Source organism: Triticum aestivum, chromosome 4B (assembly GCF_018294505.1).
Source record: "Triticum aestivum cultivar Chinese Spring chromosome 4B, IWGSC CS RefSeq v2.1, whole genome shotgun sequence".
Taxonomy (NCBI): Eukaryota; Viridiplantae; Streptophyta; class Magnoliopsida; order Poales; family Poaceae; genus Triticum; species Triticum aestivum.
The window spans coordinates 483,446,787-483,462,015 of NC_057804.1; the positions used below are offsets into that span (position 1 = coordinate 483,446,787).

General features: G+C 43.6%; 1 pseudogene; it reads right to left on the minus strand.

Moving 5' to 3' along the window:
- Window positions 1-9,125: 9,125 nt before the first annotated feature.
- Window positions 9,126-14,511, minus strand: LOC123090171 (uncharacterized; annotated as a pseudogene).
- Between the last annotated feature and the right edge of the window lie 718 nt (window positions 14,512-15,229).

Genomic DNA, 15,229 nt, shown 5'->3' on the forward strand with positions numbered 1-15,229 from the left:
TTTTCTAAAACTAGGCCACAATAACCATGGGCTACATATTTACTGTAGTGACACCGGGCCACCTACAGGCCGTAGAAACAATGGGACTTCTATGGGCCGTAGAAAGAATCGGCCTCCTATGGGGAGTAGAAACAATGGGCCTTCTACAGGTCGTAGACACAATGGGCCTTCTACGGGCCGTATCATCAATGGGCCTTCTACACGCCGTATGATCGATTGGCAAAACATTCACCAATAACAGACCGCATTATGGCCGTAAACGGGCTAGAGTTGGAATCGTCCTTTCATGGGCCGACCATAACGTGCCGTCGTTAATAGGCCGTATTTGATGACGCTATGAAAACGGCCCAACATATTAACGGGCCACAAACGGGCCGACTGTAACCACGGGCTGAATTTTGCCCACAAGCAGAAAATGACAGTAACAGGCCGTAAGTAACCGAATGCTGGAAATGAGCCCAAGAATAAATGAGCCCTGAGAAGTCCGAAAGATAACATGGGCTGCAAATGGCCCAATGGATTAATGGCCCGTTAATGGGTATAAAGTGATACATTGTTCATTACGGGCCAGTTTCACCATGGGTCGTTAATGGGCCAAGAGTTACAAAGGGCCTCACATGGGACGAAAGACATCATGGGCCATACATGGACCGGAACTTAAAATGGACTGGAATCATATTGGGCGGCCCAGATGATGCTACTGGGCCTAATTCGGATAGGTCGTAACGGGCCCTGGGTTAGCGGGCTATAAATGGGCTATATGCAAACATGCCGTTAACAGGCTTTCCGTGGGCCGGCCCGCCACCTTTTAACCAAGTCAAACGGGTCGGCCTTTTCACAAGAATGGGCCTCTGTTGGGCCGTGCCACGTGTCGACATATCATAGGCGCCTTCGGTTCAATGAGTGGATGACATCTGTCCCAATGGTGAGCCGACCCGTGTTTCCTCCAACCAATGATGAATTTACACATGGAAAATCCCCATTGGTCAGGGCTATTAACGGGTTATCGTATCCAAAACCAGACCCGATAGCTTAACAGCGTTCCGTTATGGTGGATGCCACGTGTTGGTCACCCTTGACGAAAGCACTTCTGTGACGGGTGATTTATTGTCATGGAAGTGGACACTTCCGTGATGATAATTTTGGTAATGTCATGGAACACTTCTATGACAGCACAGGTATGACTATCTTGATTCTGTCATAAAATCGTCATGAATGTACATGCATGACAAAAAACGCGACCTACTGTGACAAACACGTATCATCATGGAAGTGTATTTTTTTTGTAGTCTACACTTCCACTACTCATTTTCTGAGAGAGAACCACCTACTCATGTGTTGAGACCAAGACATTCCATTCCAACCACAAGAACGTTGATCTCTAGCCTTCCCCAAGTTGCTTTCCACTCAAATCATCTTTCCACCGTAGCCAAATCTGTGAGAGAGAGTTGTGTGTTGGGGAGACTATCATTTGAAGCACAAGAGCAAGGAGTTCATCATCAACACACCATCTATTACATTTTGGAGAGTGGTGTCTCCTAGATTGGTTAGGTGTCACTTGGGATCCTCCGTCAAGATTGTGGAGTTGAACCAAGGAGTTTGTAAGGGCAAGGAGGTCACCTACTTCATGAAGATCTACCCTAGTGAGGCAAGTCCTTCATGGGTGATGGCCATGGTGGGATAGACAAGGTTGCTTCTTCATGGACCCTTCGTGGGTGGAGCCCTCCATGGACTCGCACAGCCGTTACCCTTCGTGGGTTGAAGTCTCCATCAACGTGGATGTATGATAGCACCAACTATCGGAACCACGCCAAAAATCTCCGTGTCTACATTGCGTTTTCTCCCTCAAACTCCTACCCTTTACCTTCATATGCAATGATTTACATTCCACTATTATACTCTTAGAATTGCATGTGTAGGTTGATTGCTTAACTTGTGTTAAGTTGCTAAAATCTGCCAAGATATAAAATTGGGAAAAGGCTAGATTTTTATTTGATCAAGTAGTCTAATCACCCCCCTCTAGACATACTTTCCATCCTACAAGTGGTATCAAAGCTTTCGTCTCCATTTGCCTTGATTTCCATAGATTTGGTGATGATAGCCTTGATTTCACAACCTAGGAGAGTATGGCGTCTAGCGAGGGAAATTACCACCATAGAGGTCCTAACTTTGATGGTACTAACTTTGCTAGTTGGAAGCATAAGATGAAAATGCATATTCTTGGACATAACCCCGCCGTTTGGGCTATTGTGTGTATTGGTTTGCAAGGTGAATTATTGGATGGGAGAGAACCAAATATTGAAGCAACTAAGGAAGAGTTGAAGATGCTGCAATACAACGCTCAAGCTTGCGATATCCTCTTCAACGGATTGTGCCCCGAAGAATTAAAAAAAATCAGCCGTCTTGAGAATGCAAAGGAAATTTGGGATAATTTGATTGATATGCATGAAGGTACCGAGCCTGTCAAGGAATCCAAGTTGGATGTTCTTCAAAGTCAACTTGACAAGTTCAAAATGAAGGATGGTGAAGGTGTTGCTGAAATGTATTCTAGGCTTGCTCTCATCACAAATGATATTGTCGGCTTAGGAAGTGAATAGGTGACTAACAAATTCATCATCAAGAAGATCCTAAGAGCCTTGGATGGAAAATATGGTACTGTGTGCACATTGATCCAAATGATGCCCAATTACAAAAATCTCAAGCCAATGGAAGTCATTGGAAGAATTGTTGCTCCTAAGATGTCACTCAAGGATAAAGAAGAGCTGCATAACAACTTTAGTGGTACATATAAAGCCTCATGTGATGCTCCTCCAACAGCAAGTGAAAAACAAGTCTTCAATGAGGAATTGAGCTTAATGGTGAAGAACTTCAACAAATTCTACAAGAGTAGAATCAAAGAAAGAAGTTCCAAGTCAAGATCCTACCATGAAAAAAGATCTTCTAGTTGTGAGCGGATTTGCTACAATTATGGAAGATCCGAACACTACTCCAATGTTGTACTGCTCCCTACAAAAGAAGAGAAGACTGACCTAAAAGAAGAACTAGAAGAGAAGAAGCACCTCCAAGAGAGAGAAGGAGTAGAGATGATCGTTATGAACGAAAAACCTCTCGTAGAAGCAAGGATTCGGAAAGAAAGGACAAGTCATCAAAGAGCTACACAAAACGAAGACATCAAGCTCATGTTGGTGAATGGGTATCCGGTTCTGACTCCGACCACCACTCCAGGAGAAGTTATCACCCCAACTCCGAATATACTCAAGATGAAGGTGTTGTCGGTCTTGCACTTGTGTCAACCAACTCCTATGACATATTTGAGTCACCAAATGAAGGAATTAGAAGATGCTTCATGGATAAAGGCCCCAAGGTATCACACCCTGAGTATTTTGATTTCAATAGTGATGAAGATGATTTGCTAGGTGATGATGATTTACTTGTTGACAATGCTAGCGATGAAAACTATGATGAAATTGCTATTAATCATGTTAATCAAGATGAAACGAATGACAATGATAAGAAGGAGATTGAGTGTCTAACTAAACAACTGAACACTCTTAAGTTAGCTCATGAAACTACTTAGAAGATCATCGAGAACGTTTAAAAACTCATGAGAAGCTATGCTTCGAGAAGCTCAACCTAGAGCAAGAACATGGGTTCTTAAAAGCCATCAATGATGATCTTCGGAAGAAAAGTTCTTCTTACATTGCCAAGCGTTTACTCTTGTCTACTTACATGCCACAAGTAAAGTCTAGCCACAAGAGTAAGAAAGATTCTTCTTCTAGTATTAACAATAATCATGCTAAATCCAATATTGTTGCTTCTAGTAGTTCTCTTGATTCCACTAATGATTCTCTTAGCCAAGTCACACTTGAGCAAGAAAATAGCTTATTGAAGGGAATTATAGAGAAAGGTGTTTACGAGAGCCTTGCCGAAAGTAAGCAATTTGAGGAAATTGTACGCAAGCAAGGAAGGCACCGGAAGAATCAAGGTGTTGGTTTTGAACGAAAGTTCAATGCCAATGGAGTTGAGTGGGAAGAAGATCAATACCCCAAGACGAAGTTTGTTCCTCAACAAGAGAAGTATGATCCTACTTCCTTCAAGGGGACACAAGCTCAAGATGATCTTCCACCACAAGACCACAAGCTAAAAGGAAAGGACAAGCTTCAAGAGGAGATTGATGCATTTGAAGATGCTTCAAAGGCCTTGGTCAAGTGGGTTCCCAAGTCTACCTCAAGTTCAACTTCACCAAGTACATTTACAACCCCAAGGATTCCCATCAAGATGGTGTGGATCCCAAAGAAGAAGAACTAGAGAGTTCTTGAGGGTGACTCCGCCAACATACATCACTCATATTCATATTGGCAAGAATAAGTGCAATCAACTTCCACATCTTGCACTAATTCAAGGAGTCACAAACCCTCTTGATAGTAAGACAAGGGACAAGGTAACCTAATGCATCCATGGACATCATCATGTGTGTGAACTTCACTCTATGTCTATGGATATCCTTGTTTGTTCCTTGTGGGACTAACCCATGTAGGTATTGAAAGTGAAACTCACTCCAATGGATAGCTCCAAATGATCTACAATAACATTGAGCATCCACATCTTCAACATCTACATGAAGTCATCATCGACAAAACCCAACGTTAGTTCATCCATCTAAAAGGGGATATCACATCTAGGGGGAGATTTACTCTAAGAATTGAGCTAAAGTAACTCTAATGGTGTGAACACAACAATGCTTTATATAAAAGTGGTAACCCCACTTGAGCTTAAATGATGAGTATGACCTATGATCAAATGTTCTTATTTGACTCCTAAGTCAATATAGTCATATATATGACCTAGTCATCGCCAATTGCTTGATAGATGCTAGAGTGTTTGTGCATGTTTGCCACATATTTCAGTTGCTATGTTATTGTGTGAGCATGTTGGTTGCATAATTTTCTCCATTCGAGGACATCCATTTGTTGTTTTGATTGTTTGGTCTTTTCTTTTGCCAAATGGATGGATAAGAATGCCTAAGTACTCCCTCTAGCTATCTATGCTTTTTCTCTTCTCAAACTCTATTCATGCTACATCACAAAGTTTGATCAAGTCAGATTCGAACCCTCTGGGTGAGGAGCACTTGGAGCCACCGATTTGTCATAGAATTAAACTTCCAAAACCTTTTGATGCATCTCGGTCTGACCGATTCATTCCTTTCGGTCATACCGAGTTCATTAAGTTGATTTAGGTTTCAATCTCGGTGCAACCGATTTGAACACTTCAGTCTCACCAAGTTGTTCCACTCGGTCTCACCGACAGGGTCTGGATATATATACTCACGGGTCGAATTTTTGGGAACTAGTGGACTCGTTGCGCAAATGGCACAGTGACCTGCTGATTTCATGTTAGCAATGAAAAGAAATTCATAGTTTAGTTGATTTTGTTACGGGCAAGCACACATGACAATAATTTTAATCTCTCTTAGATGGGAAAACGGTGGCTTGTTGTCCACAATAGATGTATATACACATTTAAATTTGGTAGCATAGAATTCTATTTGAACAAAATCTTTGTACCAAATCTAATCCCATTTAGTATGAAACAACAATATTTAATTGTCTATAATGAGATATATATATGCACATTCTAAAATCATGCCGCTAAAAATATATGTATCTTTTTTAATCCATGTGCACATTGTAAAAAAATATGTATTAGTTGTTTTAGTTATGAGCATGCACATACATAACAAATTTAATCCCTTCTAATAAAAATAATACAGATTTGTTGTCTGCAATATGATGTACATGCACATTTTACTTTGATAGCATGGAGTCTCATCCAAAACCACATCGAGTTGAAAATATATGTATTTTTCAATAATCTTCTGTTTGAGCAAGTACGCAGAATGTAGACCCTTCTATATATAAAAGAAGTACATATCGTTTTGCCTAAGAACATATGTATACTTAACACCATGTATAAAACCAGTTAAGGAGGCCTTATGCTATTTTAGAAAGAGTAGTGTTTCTATCAACTTCGTTTTTGTATGTTTGAAAAAAGAGAGTATTTATGTGCCACTTAGACGCATGTATATTTGAAAGCAATCATATCACAACCAGTCCGGCCCATGAATCGAGTGATTTATTCATCCCTCGGCACTTATTCATCCCTTCTTCCTCGACAGGTTCATTCGGTCAGAGACAAAACTCCTAATAATACTTCCATCATAGCAATAATTGGGATGGATATCGTCCACTACAATGAAGAACAATAACATTTCTCTATATCAATAATAACATCATTTACAGTACATTTGGTCAAGCAACTAATTGGCAGAAGAACAATAACATTTCTGTATATCTTGAATTCCACATATGGGATTATTAATATATCGACTTGTATGGATGGCTTCACTTGTAACAATCCATATGCCTTCTGTTTATTTGCCATCAGATGAATCAATAAAATAGGAGGAACTGGGGGGGGGGGGGGTATTTCAAACCGAAACAAAGAATTGATCCTAACTACCTGAAGTTAAATAACTTTAAGGCCTCTGAATTATTTTGATGCCACTCCACCAGGAAATTGCAGGCCTTCAAGAACCAAAAGACACCACTTGAGATCTCTTCGGCCTAATAAGCCATGTTTTTGTTTATATCCTTAACCCCAAAAAGGTTGCCTCTTAGCATCTTTGTTGTTCTCCTGATCCTTATTAGGCGTCAGATTGTCCTGAAGAAAAGGCAGTTGATATCATATTATCATTAAATAAATCAAAAGTTAACATGTGGATCATGGGGAACGGCGAGGTGCCATATTGGGGTTCACAACACGAATACAAGACCACTAATTTACAAAAGGAAAAAAATGTTTGAACACCCTTAAGAAAGGCCATGATGACATACTAAGTGTGTCGAAATGAGAAGTTATTTTGTCGTCGAAAGAAAAAAATGACAGAGCACAAACCTTTTTAGATACGTTCAGCTCGGCCCTTAAGAACAGCTGCAACAACTACACAAGCAACAGTTGCTCCTACAGTTTATTTTGTATATCCACTACATGAAAGAAATTCCTGGAGATAAAAGGATATCTTACTGAAAATCATCATACATCAGAGTTATTTACATTATGGGTTAATAATGTTTTGGAGGACCAAAACATGTGTAACATTTTTATAACATATAAAGATAATGCAGGGAGGTACACAATGCATATCTTGCAAAAATTAACGAAGATCAAAGGGATATCAGTTATACCAGCACCGCGCTCCCAAACTTGCATTTTGAGGTGTGAGTGAGACAAGAACCAAACAAATTCTATAGAAAGAAACTTTTTTGATAAGAAAACAAATGCAAGGGCATTGTGCAGAAGGTGGACGTACTTCTGAAAAATATGTAGTACCGATTTGTGAAAATTAAGCCTCCTATTTTTGTTCCTGATTTCTCACAGTATGGTATACCACTACACCAAAGAAAGCAATATCACACGGCAAACCTTATATTTTTTAACCATCACACAGGAGAACCATCTAAAGGAAATAGAGACAGATGCCACGGACCAACCTAAAATGAGTGGTTTCATCATGTGTGATTGCCTGGACCAGGAGAAGGAGATCTTGGGTGATGTAAGCAGGCTTGTATATCCATAAGCAATGAGACACCTCAGTTGGCAAATTTTGAAGGAGATACTACTTTGTATTCTATTTTCTCCTGAGTGTATCTCATAGAAAATGTAGCAGCTAGTGGGAGTACACACGATGAAAGGTTTGCTTCGCCTAGTTCAAAGGTAGCATGATATACCAAAAGCAAGTCATAGCAGTAGTCGAGGATAACTGATTCATATGATTATTCCGCCGCATAAGGTGACAATAGTAGATTATAGAGTAGACCATAGATAAATAGCTTTGTCTGAATGTCTAGCATGTTGTGATGCAAGGATCTGCTAATGAAAATACTATGTTAGTCAGAGTGTGTTTCATGGAGAGTGAGAATATAATTTATGCACAGACCTTCTCGAAGCTTATGGACAGTGAGTGGTCTCAAGGCATAACAGTATATCAAACTTGCCAAATAAACAAACTTGCCAATTATAATTTATGCACTGACCATCCGCAGCCCCTCTCAACTGAAAAAATGGATAGACATTATGTGAACGTTCAGAAAATTCTAAGCTCCAAACTTAGTGCATTTACTGAAATCCGATTTGGAACTCCAAAGACAAAAGCAAATAGAAGTCGATGCAATCTTCAAACCCACCCTCACAAAAAGACATGCATCAATCAAGATAGATAATGAAGTTAAGGATCATTTTTTAGTAGCAGATCCGTAAGAGTGCAACACCATGGCAGATCACAAAATTCTATCACTGCTCCTTGAACTCCTTACTCCTAAGCTTGAGAACACACAAATACTTCTATAAAAGCTTCAGACCACCAGTAACATCGTAAACCAAGTCATGTTGGTATTACTCAAAAGAAATAGTATAAAAATAAAACCAATCTCAGTTAGTCACAAGTACTAAAGATCATGAAAAAACATGATACCTTATGAAGCAAGGGGACAGGGCACAGTTATTGCAGTAAATTTATTAGAATTTCTATGCATGAAAGATATACCTCTTCTAAGTGAAAGTGAGATTTGCGGGTTCCATTCATCTACTCTACATCCATTTGTTAAAGCAAGACCTGGCAAAATCGGCCTTCGCTAACACCGTCCCTGCAATGAAAGGAAACAAGCTCATGGTGTAAACAACTAAGATTTTGATTCAGAAATCAAAGCAAACATAATTTCCATCTTTAACCGATGTATCAGTAAGATGTTGATAGAGAAACAAGCTCCCCGTGTAGATAGATGTAGACAACTAAGTTGTTGATTGATACAGAAATAAGCTCTCAGTGTAGATAGATGTAGACAACTAAGATGCTGATTCAGAAACAACTAAAATGTTGATTTGGAAACCGGTGTAGACAACTAGGATGTTGATTCAGAAACAAATTTTTGGTATAGAAAGATGTAGGTTGCTATGAAAAAGAAAGATGAACCACTAACCTAGCAACCCGACAAGCAAAGAAGGAAGCAAACCTGATGGTAGTGGTCTCTTGCCATCGAGGCCTGTGCGCTCGAACTTGCATTAATATTTCACCTCTGCAAATATACTGGAACATTGCTTCTTTGCTTCTTCATTTTTATGCTATAGAAAGATATTGTGAGGTCAGCAATGTCACCAAGTCTTTCAGGATATTCCGGCTTCTGTTCAACCTATACAATTAAGAAGCAACAGTCATGAGGGCAATATGAGGGCTTGCATATTTATTTCTTCGACATGTTACTAATTGTTTAGTACCAACGAGGGATACAGATTACAGAGAAACCTGTCATGCCGTCGACACCTGATACAGTTTTTCAAAGATCTTCTTAAACTGCATCAGGAAATATGAAGATAATCATGTAAGGATCCACACCATTCCCATTATCATGCTAAAGCGGCAGGAAATGTACTCATTATCTATTTGAAGCCTTGGAGCTGTAGTGTCTATCATAAAATGGCGACCATCGGACATGCCATTTAGCCTTTGTTTTCCCTACTAATTCCTTTTCTGAATAGTAAACTATGAGCTATGTGGCAATCACATAAAGAAATATCAAAGCATGCCCTTTTTTGCTTTTGTAGTCTCTCATAAGCTCTCTTAAACCAGACAAGACTTCCCCAATCAAAATGTTTACTCATTCTAACTGTTAAGGCTATTGTCAAATACAAATTTTAGTGACAATATCACTAGGCAAATTACCAGTTCCAACTATAATAATAATTCGTGGAGAAACTTGGGTCAAGGATATCATCAAGCTAAACATGATTTTTTGTCTTACACGAAAGCAAGCAATAATAGAACATTAACAATTTGTTAGATGCATATTGCTATGCTAATAATCGAACTATAATAAAAGGGTGTGCATATATATCTACACCCACTCAGACCACAGAACATAGCACAACTGGCTGATCAAATTATTGCAAGGATACATCACCCTTCGGGATTCCATCTTATCGTATTATAATGGCCTTCACCAAGGTCGTGAAGTGGATTGCATTTTTGGCTGAATATTGTTGCTCTGGCCAGCCTAACCGAGATTCAGTCAAGGAACAGTTGTAGAGAACAAACACATTAAATCAGAAATGTTATGGTTCATGTAAGGACTATGTAAGGATATATCCATAGACCACAACAAATTTATAACCTGAAGAAGACCACTGAACATCATGCACTGGCCCCTCCTTTTTTGCAAATTACTGATAGAGTTAATGACCAGACATTAACAAACAGTCTCGTAAAGAATATCAAAAACTAAGAACTTACTTAGAGGAACAATTCCTTCAAAGGCCCTATCAGTTGTCAAGTAGTGCAACTTGGTTTCGACATAATACTCTGGTTGGTTTTATCCACATCAGGTTCGGAGACAATAAGAAGTCCAGTAGACCCCTTGTTCCAGTGGTACTGAACAGTTAGACAGCGAAAAAAGCTCCTACCTACAAAAAACTTGATTTGTGCATCCTTGTCACAAGAAAAGATCTAAACACTGCAAATGTCAACAACAAGTAAGTCATACATTTGCCTCTGGGGCAAATCTTGCAACATGAAATCCTGGAGCACTTGGTAGCTGCATTGCAGCTATGCGTGGTAATCTTACCTTGTACACAATCCCATTATTAAAATTACTTGTGTCAAAGAAGTGCATCTCGTTAGTCACCATCCATCCGACAAGGACTCATCCATATAAAATTTAACTACTGGCCTGTCAGAATTTAATCAACATGTCATGTACCAGTAAGCTTTATGCATCTCATTACTAATTACGTACTATGGGTAGATGAAATTAGCAGTCTTATGTGTACAGATTACGAATCACCCTAGAAACAAGAGCAAGATGCCATCAAGTGAGGAGGGAAGGTGGGGAAAAGGGCCATGGAGAGAGAGAGAGATGGTTGGGGACTCACCTGCGCACTTGGTGGCCGTGAAGATGCAAACTATTCGAGCACGGACGCACTGGGGTGCGAGCTCGTGCACCAGCTGCAGTCTCCATCGCTCACCCGTCGAGGCTGCCGTCCGCTGCAGCACCGCATGAGCCGCCCGCACTCGGGTTTTCCCCTGTCGGGTCGCAAGAACGGCGTCGAGAGCGGCTGTCGGTGTCAAAACCGGCCGATCTCGGGTAGGGGGTCCCGATCTGTGTGTCTTAGGCTGATGGTAACAGGAAGCAAGGGACACAATGTTTACCCAGGTTCGGGCCCTCTCGATGGAGGTAAAACCCTACTTCCTGCTTGATTAATATTAAAGATATAAGTAGTACATGAGTAGATCTACCACGAGATCGTAGAGGCTAAACCCTAAGAGCTAGCCTATGATGGTATGATTGTAATTGTGATCGGCCTTCTAAGGACCATCCTCTCCGGTTTATATAGACACCGGAGAGGGCTAGGGTTTACATGAAGTCGGTTACAAGGAAGGAAATACAATATCCTGATCGCCAAGCTTGTCTTCCACGTAAAGGAGAGTCCCATCTGGACACGGGCCGAAGTCTTGAGTCCTATATCTTCACGCTTCAATAGTCCGGACGATGTATATAGTCTGGCTGTCCCGATACCCCCTAATCCAGGACTCCCTCAGTAGCCCTGAACCAGGCTTGAATGACGATGAGTCCGGCGTGTAGTCTTGTCTTCGGCATTGCAAGGCGGGTTCCTTCTACGAATACTCCAAGGTTATTGTCGAACACGTAGATCGTGTCTGGATCTGCAAAATGATCTTCACACACCATTGTAGGGAACATAGCACGAATCCGTTCTGTTAGCAATCTTCGTATATCGTGCTCTTGCATCGTGGCCTGGTCCAACATGAACCGGCGTTTCCTTCCCCACCACGACCCGCGTTGCGAGGCGGTTTTATTAGCACGTCCAGCCAAAGCAGAGATGATGACCCCACGGCGACCGTGAGCCCACCACGAACCGGCGTTTCCTGCCCCACCATGATCTCTCATCAATATGGGCGTGCGTGACCCCATGGCGACCGTTGGTATGACTCTGCGTATTTTAGATAAGTCCCAAGCAGTCACGCTGAGGACTCTTGATATTCATCTTCTTTATAAAGGGGTTAAGGCCTACACCTCTTTTCCACCTCTCCTTCTCCTTTTTGCACCTCGAGCTCCAGCACTCAAAACCTAAGCTCCAACACCCCAGATCCTCCAGTATGTCCGGATCCGATGCAAAAGGCCGGTGGGTGGCCTCCTCGATCCAAGAGGAGGATATCGCTAAGCTTAGGGAGGTCGGATACTTGACCGCCGATATTCAGCACAGGCTTCCTGCTCTAGGGCAGGTTATCCCCACGCCGGAGCCCAATGAGAGTGTCGTGTTTGTCCCTCACTTCCTCCGAGGCCTAGGCCTCACCCTCAATCCCTTTGTGAGGGGGCTCATGTTCTACTATGGCTTGGGTTTCCATGATCTGGCTCCAGACGCCGTCCTTCATATCTCGTTGTTCATTATTGTGCGCGAGGCTTTTCTCCACGTCAACCCGCACTTCGGCTTATGGCTCAAGACCTTCAATGTGAATCCTAATATGATCGAGGGGAGACATGCGGAGTGCGAATGTGCCATAATAAGCAGGAACGTCGATGCCCCATGGCCAGAGGGCTCTTTTTCGGAAGTATCCAACGTATGGCAAAGGAGGTGGTTTTACGTTACAGCTCCCAGAGGCACAAAGTGGGTAGCCACCCCCGAGTTCCGCTCGGGTCCTCCGTCCCAGTTAGCGTCTTGGACTGACGTAGGACAGAATTATGGGCCTGCTGGTGATGTACCAGAACTACAGAATCGCATCCGGGAGCTTATTGAGAGGGACATAAATCTTGTCAACATAATGCAAGTGATGCTAATCCGACGGATGTTGCCGTGCAAATGTCGGCCTCTCCGGATGTGGGAATTTAATCCGGAGGGTCCGCAGACTATTAAGCACTTCTTCAGCCTGAAGCTCGAAGGAATGTGTAAATTATTCTTCAGACCACAAGTAAAGTGTTCGGACACCACCGAGGATGCAGGCCTAAGCTGCTATCGCCTATATGCCCAAGTAAGTAACCTTAAAGCCGGACACTTCATTTATATTTATCATAACTATTATTCTGAAAATCCCTCCGTGGCCAGGAATGGCTCAACAAGGCGGAGAGAATCAGGTGTCTGGCGCCACTTCTTGAAGGCTCGCCTGGTCCAACCATTGCAAAGATGCTTGGCCGGGCGCTCAGCAAAATCCCCTCAGGGAAAGGCGAAGGAAAGGGAAGTGAAGCCGCACTACGCATCCAGACCGGAGGAATTGCTACCTCTACAATGGAGGATAGCCGAGAATGGGAGGTTAAATGTAACGCCCTGGATCCGATGCGCCAGGTGTCTGCCAGTTATTCGGTGTCGTTGCCATGTCATTTGCTTGTGTGTTGATTTTGCCTTGTCATCATCTGCATTTCATATCATGTCATCATGTGCATTTCATTTTGCATATATGTTCGTCTCATGCATCTGAGCTTTTTTCCTGTTGTCCGTTTTGCAATCCGGCGCTCTTATGCCCTCCTGCGTTCCCCTTTTGTCTCTCGTTGTGTGAGGGTGTTAAACTTTCTCGGAATGGACCGAGTCTTGCCAAGCGGCCTTGGTATAGCACCGGTAGACCGCCTGTCAAGTTTCGTGCCATTTGGAGGTCGTTTGGTACTCCAACGGTTAACCGGGTAACCGTAAAGCCCCTCTCTCCTTGCAGCCCAACACCTCTTCCAAATTGTCCCAAAATCCACCTAACTCCCCTCCATGCTCTCGGTCGTTTGATCACGATCGTGTGGGCGAAAACCGCTCCTCATTTGGACTCTCCTAGCTCCCTCTATCTATAAATATATGCCTCTCCCCGAAATTCACGGTTGATCCCCCGAAACCCTAGCCATTTTTCGTCCTCGAGCCGCCGGACACCTCCGCGTCGCGCCGGACATGTCCGCGCCGCCCGCCGCAGCCAATCCGAGCCTGCCACATCACACCCGCCGCCGCTCCCAGCCAACGGCGCACCGCCACGTGGCCCTGGCCACCGCGCATCGTCGCCGGCCCGCTCGGCCCATGCAGGGCCCCCGCGGCCCGCACCGCGCCGCCGCCGCCCGATCCCGCGCACCCTCCGCCTCCCGCGCCGGTCGCCGCTGCCGACTGGCGCCTCGCCGCGGAGCCTACCCGCCGCCGCCCATGGCTCCGCCGGCCGCCGCCGCCCGGATGTGCGCCGCCCTGCTCCTCTACTCCGGCGACCGTGGGCCGCTGCCGCGGATCCAGCCCGCGCCCGCGACCCCGCGACTCTGCCCTGGCCTCCCCGCTCCGCTCGGCTCCCTGCCCAGCCGCTGCCGGCGCCGCCCTCGCCGCGTCCGCCGCGCCGGAGCTCGCCTCCGCCGTGCCCCGGCTCCGCCCGCCGCGCCCCTCGCCCCCGCTGGCCGGATCCGGTCGGGCCGGACCGGATCCGCCCCTCCCGAGCATCTCCGTCCGCCTTCCCGGCCACCTCCGGCCCCGTCTCCGGCGAGCCGTCTCCTGCCTCAAAGTCCGTGCAAGCGAGGTTGACCCCGAAAATCCCTAAGTCCCAGATTTTCATAATTTTTATGCCATGTTCATGCCATCAGAACTCTGCATCCGTAGCTCCGTTTCGTGCGTGTAATATGTCAAATTGTTCGCCTCGAAGAGTGCATCGTTTCATTCCATTGCATCATATTCATTTGAGGTCATCTAGATGCCCGAATCATCATTGTAAGAGTGCTTCATTATGTTTTCTGCTGTCTGTTATCAGAACGAGCTCTTTTGTCATTTTTGCCATGATTGATGTGTGCATCCTATGAGGTTGATGTCTAAATGTGTTTTGAACTATGCAATGTCTTCTTTACAGAGGTGCTTACCATGTATTTTTGTGATCAATGTGGTGACTAGCACAAGCATGCAAACTAGGCATCGTGATGTTGCTGATTTTAGTTCCTGTTCTGCTGTAATTTTGATGCCATGTAAACTTGATGCTACAGAGAGATCCATGCATATTTTGAGATACTTCAGTAAGGGTGTTTTGAACATGTGGTTATTGTCTATCAATTCATGCCCTTGGTTGCAATTATGGAGTAGTCTAGCCTGTCATTTTCGTGCTCTACTTTTGCTTCAAAATGTTTCCTGGCAGTTTATTTACGTGTTATTCAATTTGGCCAAGCTTGCTATA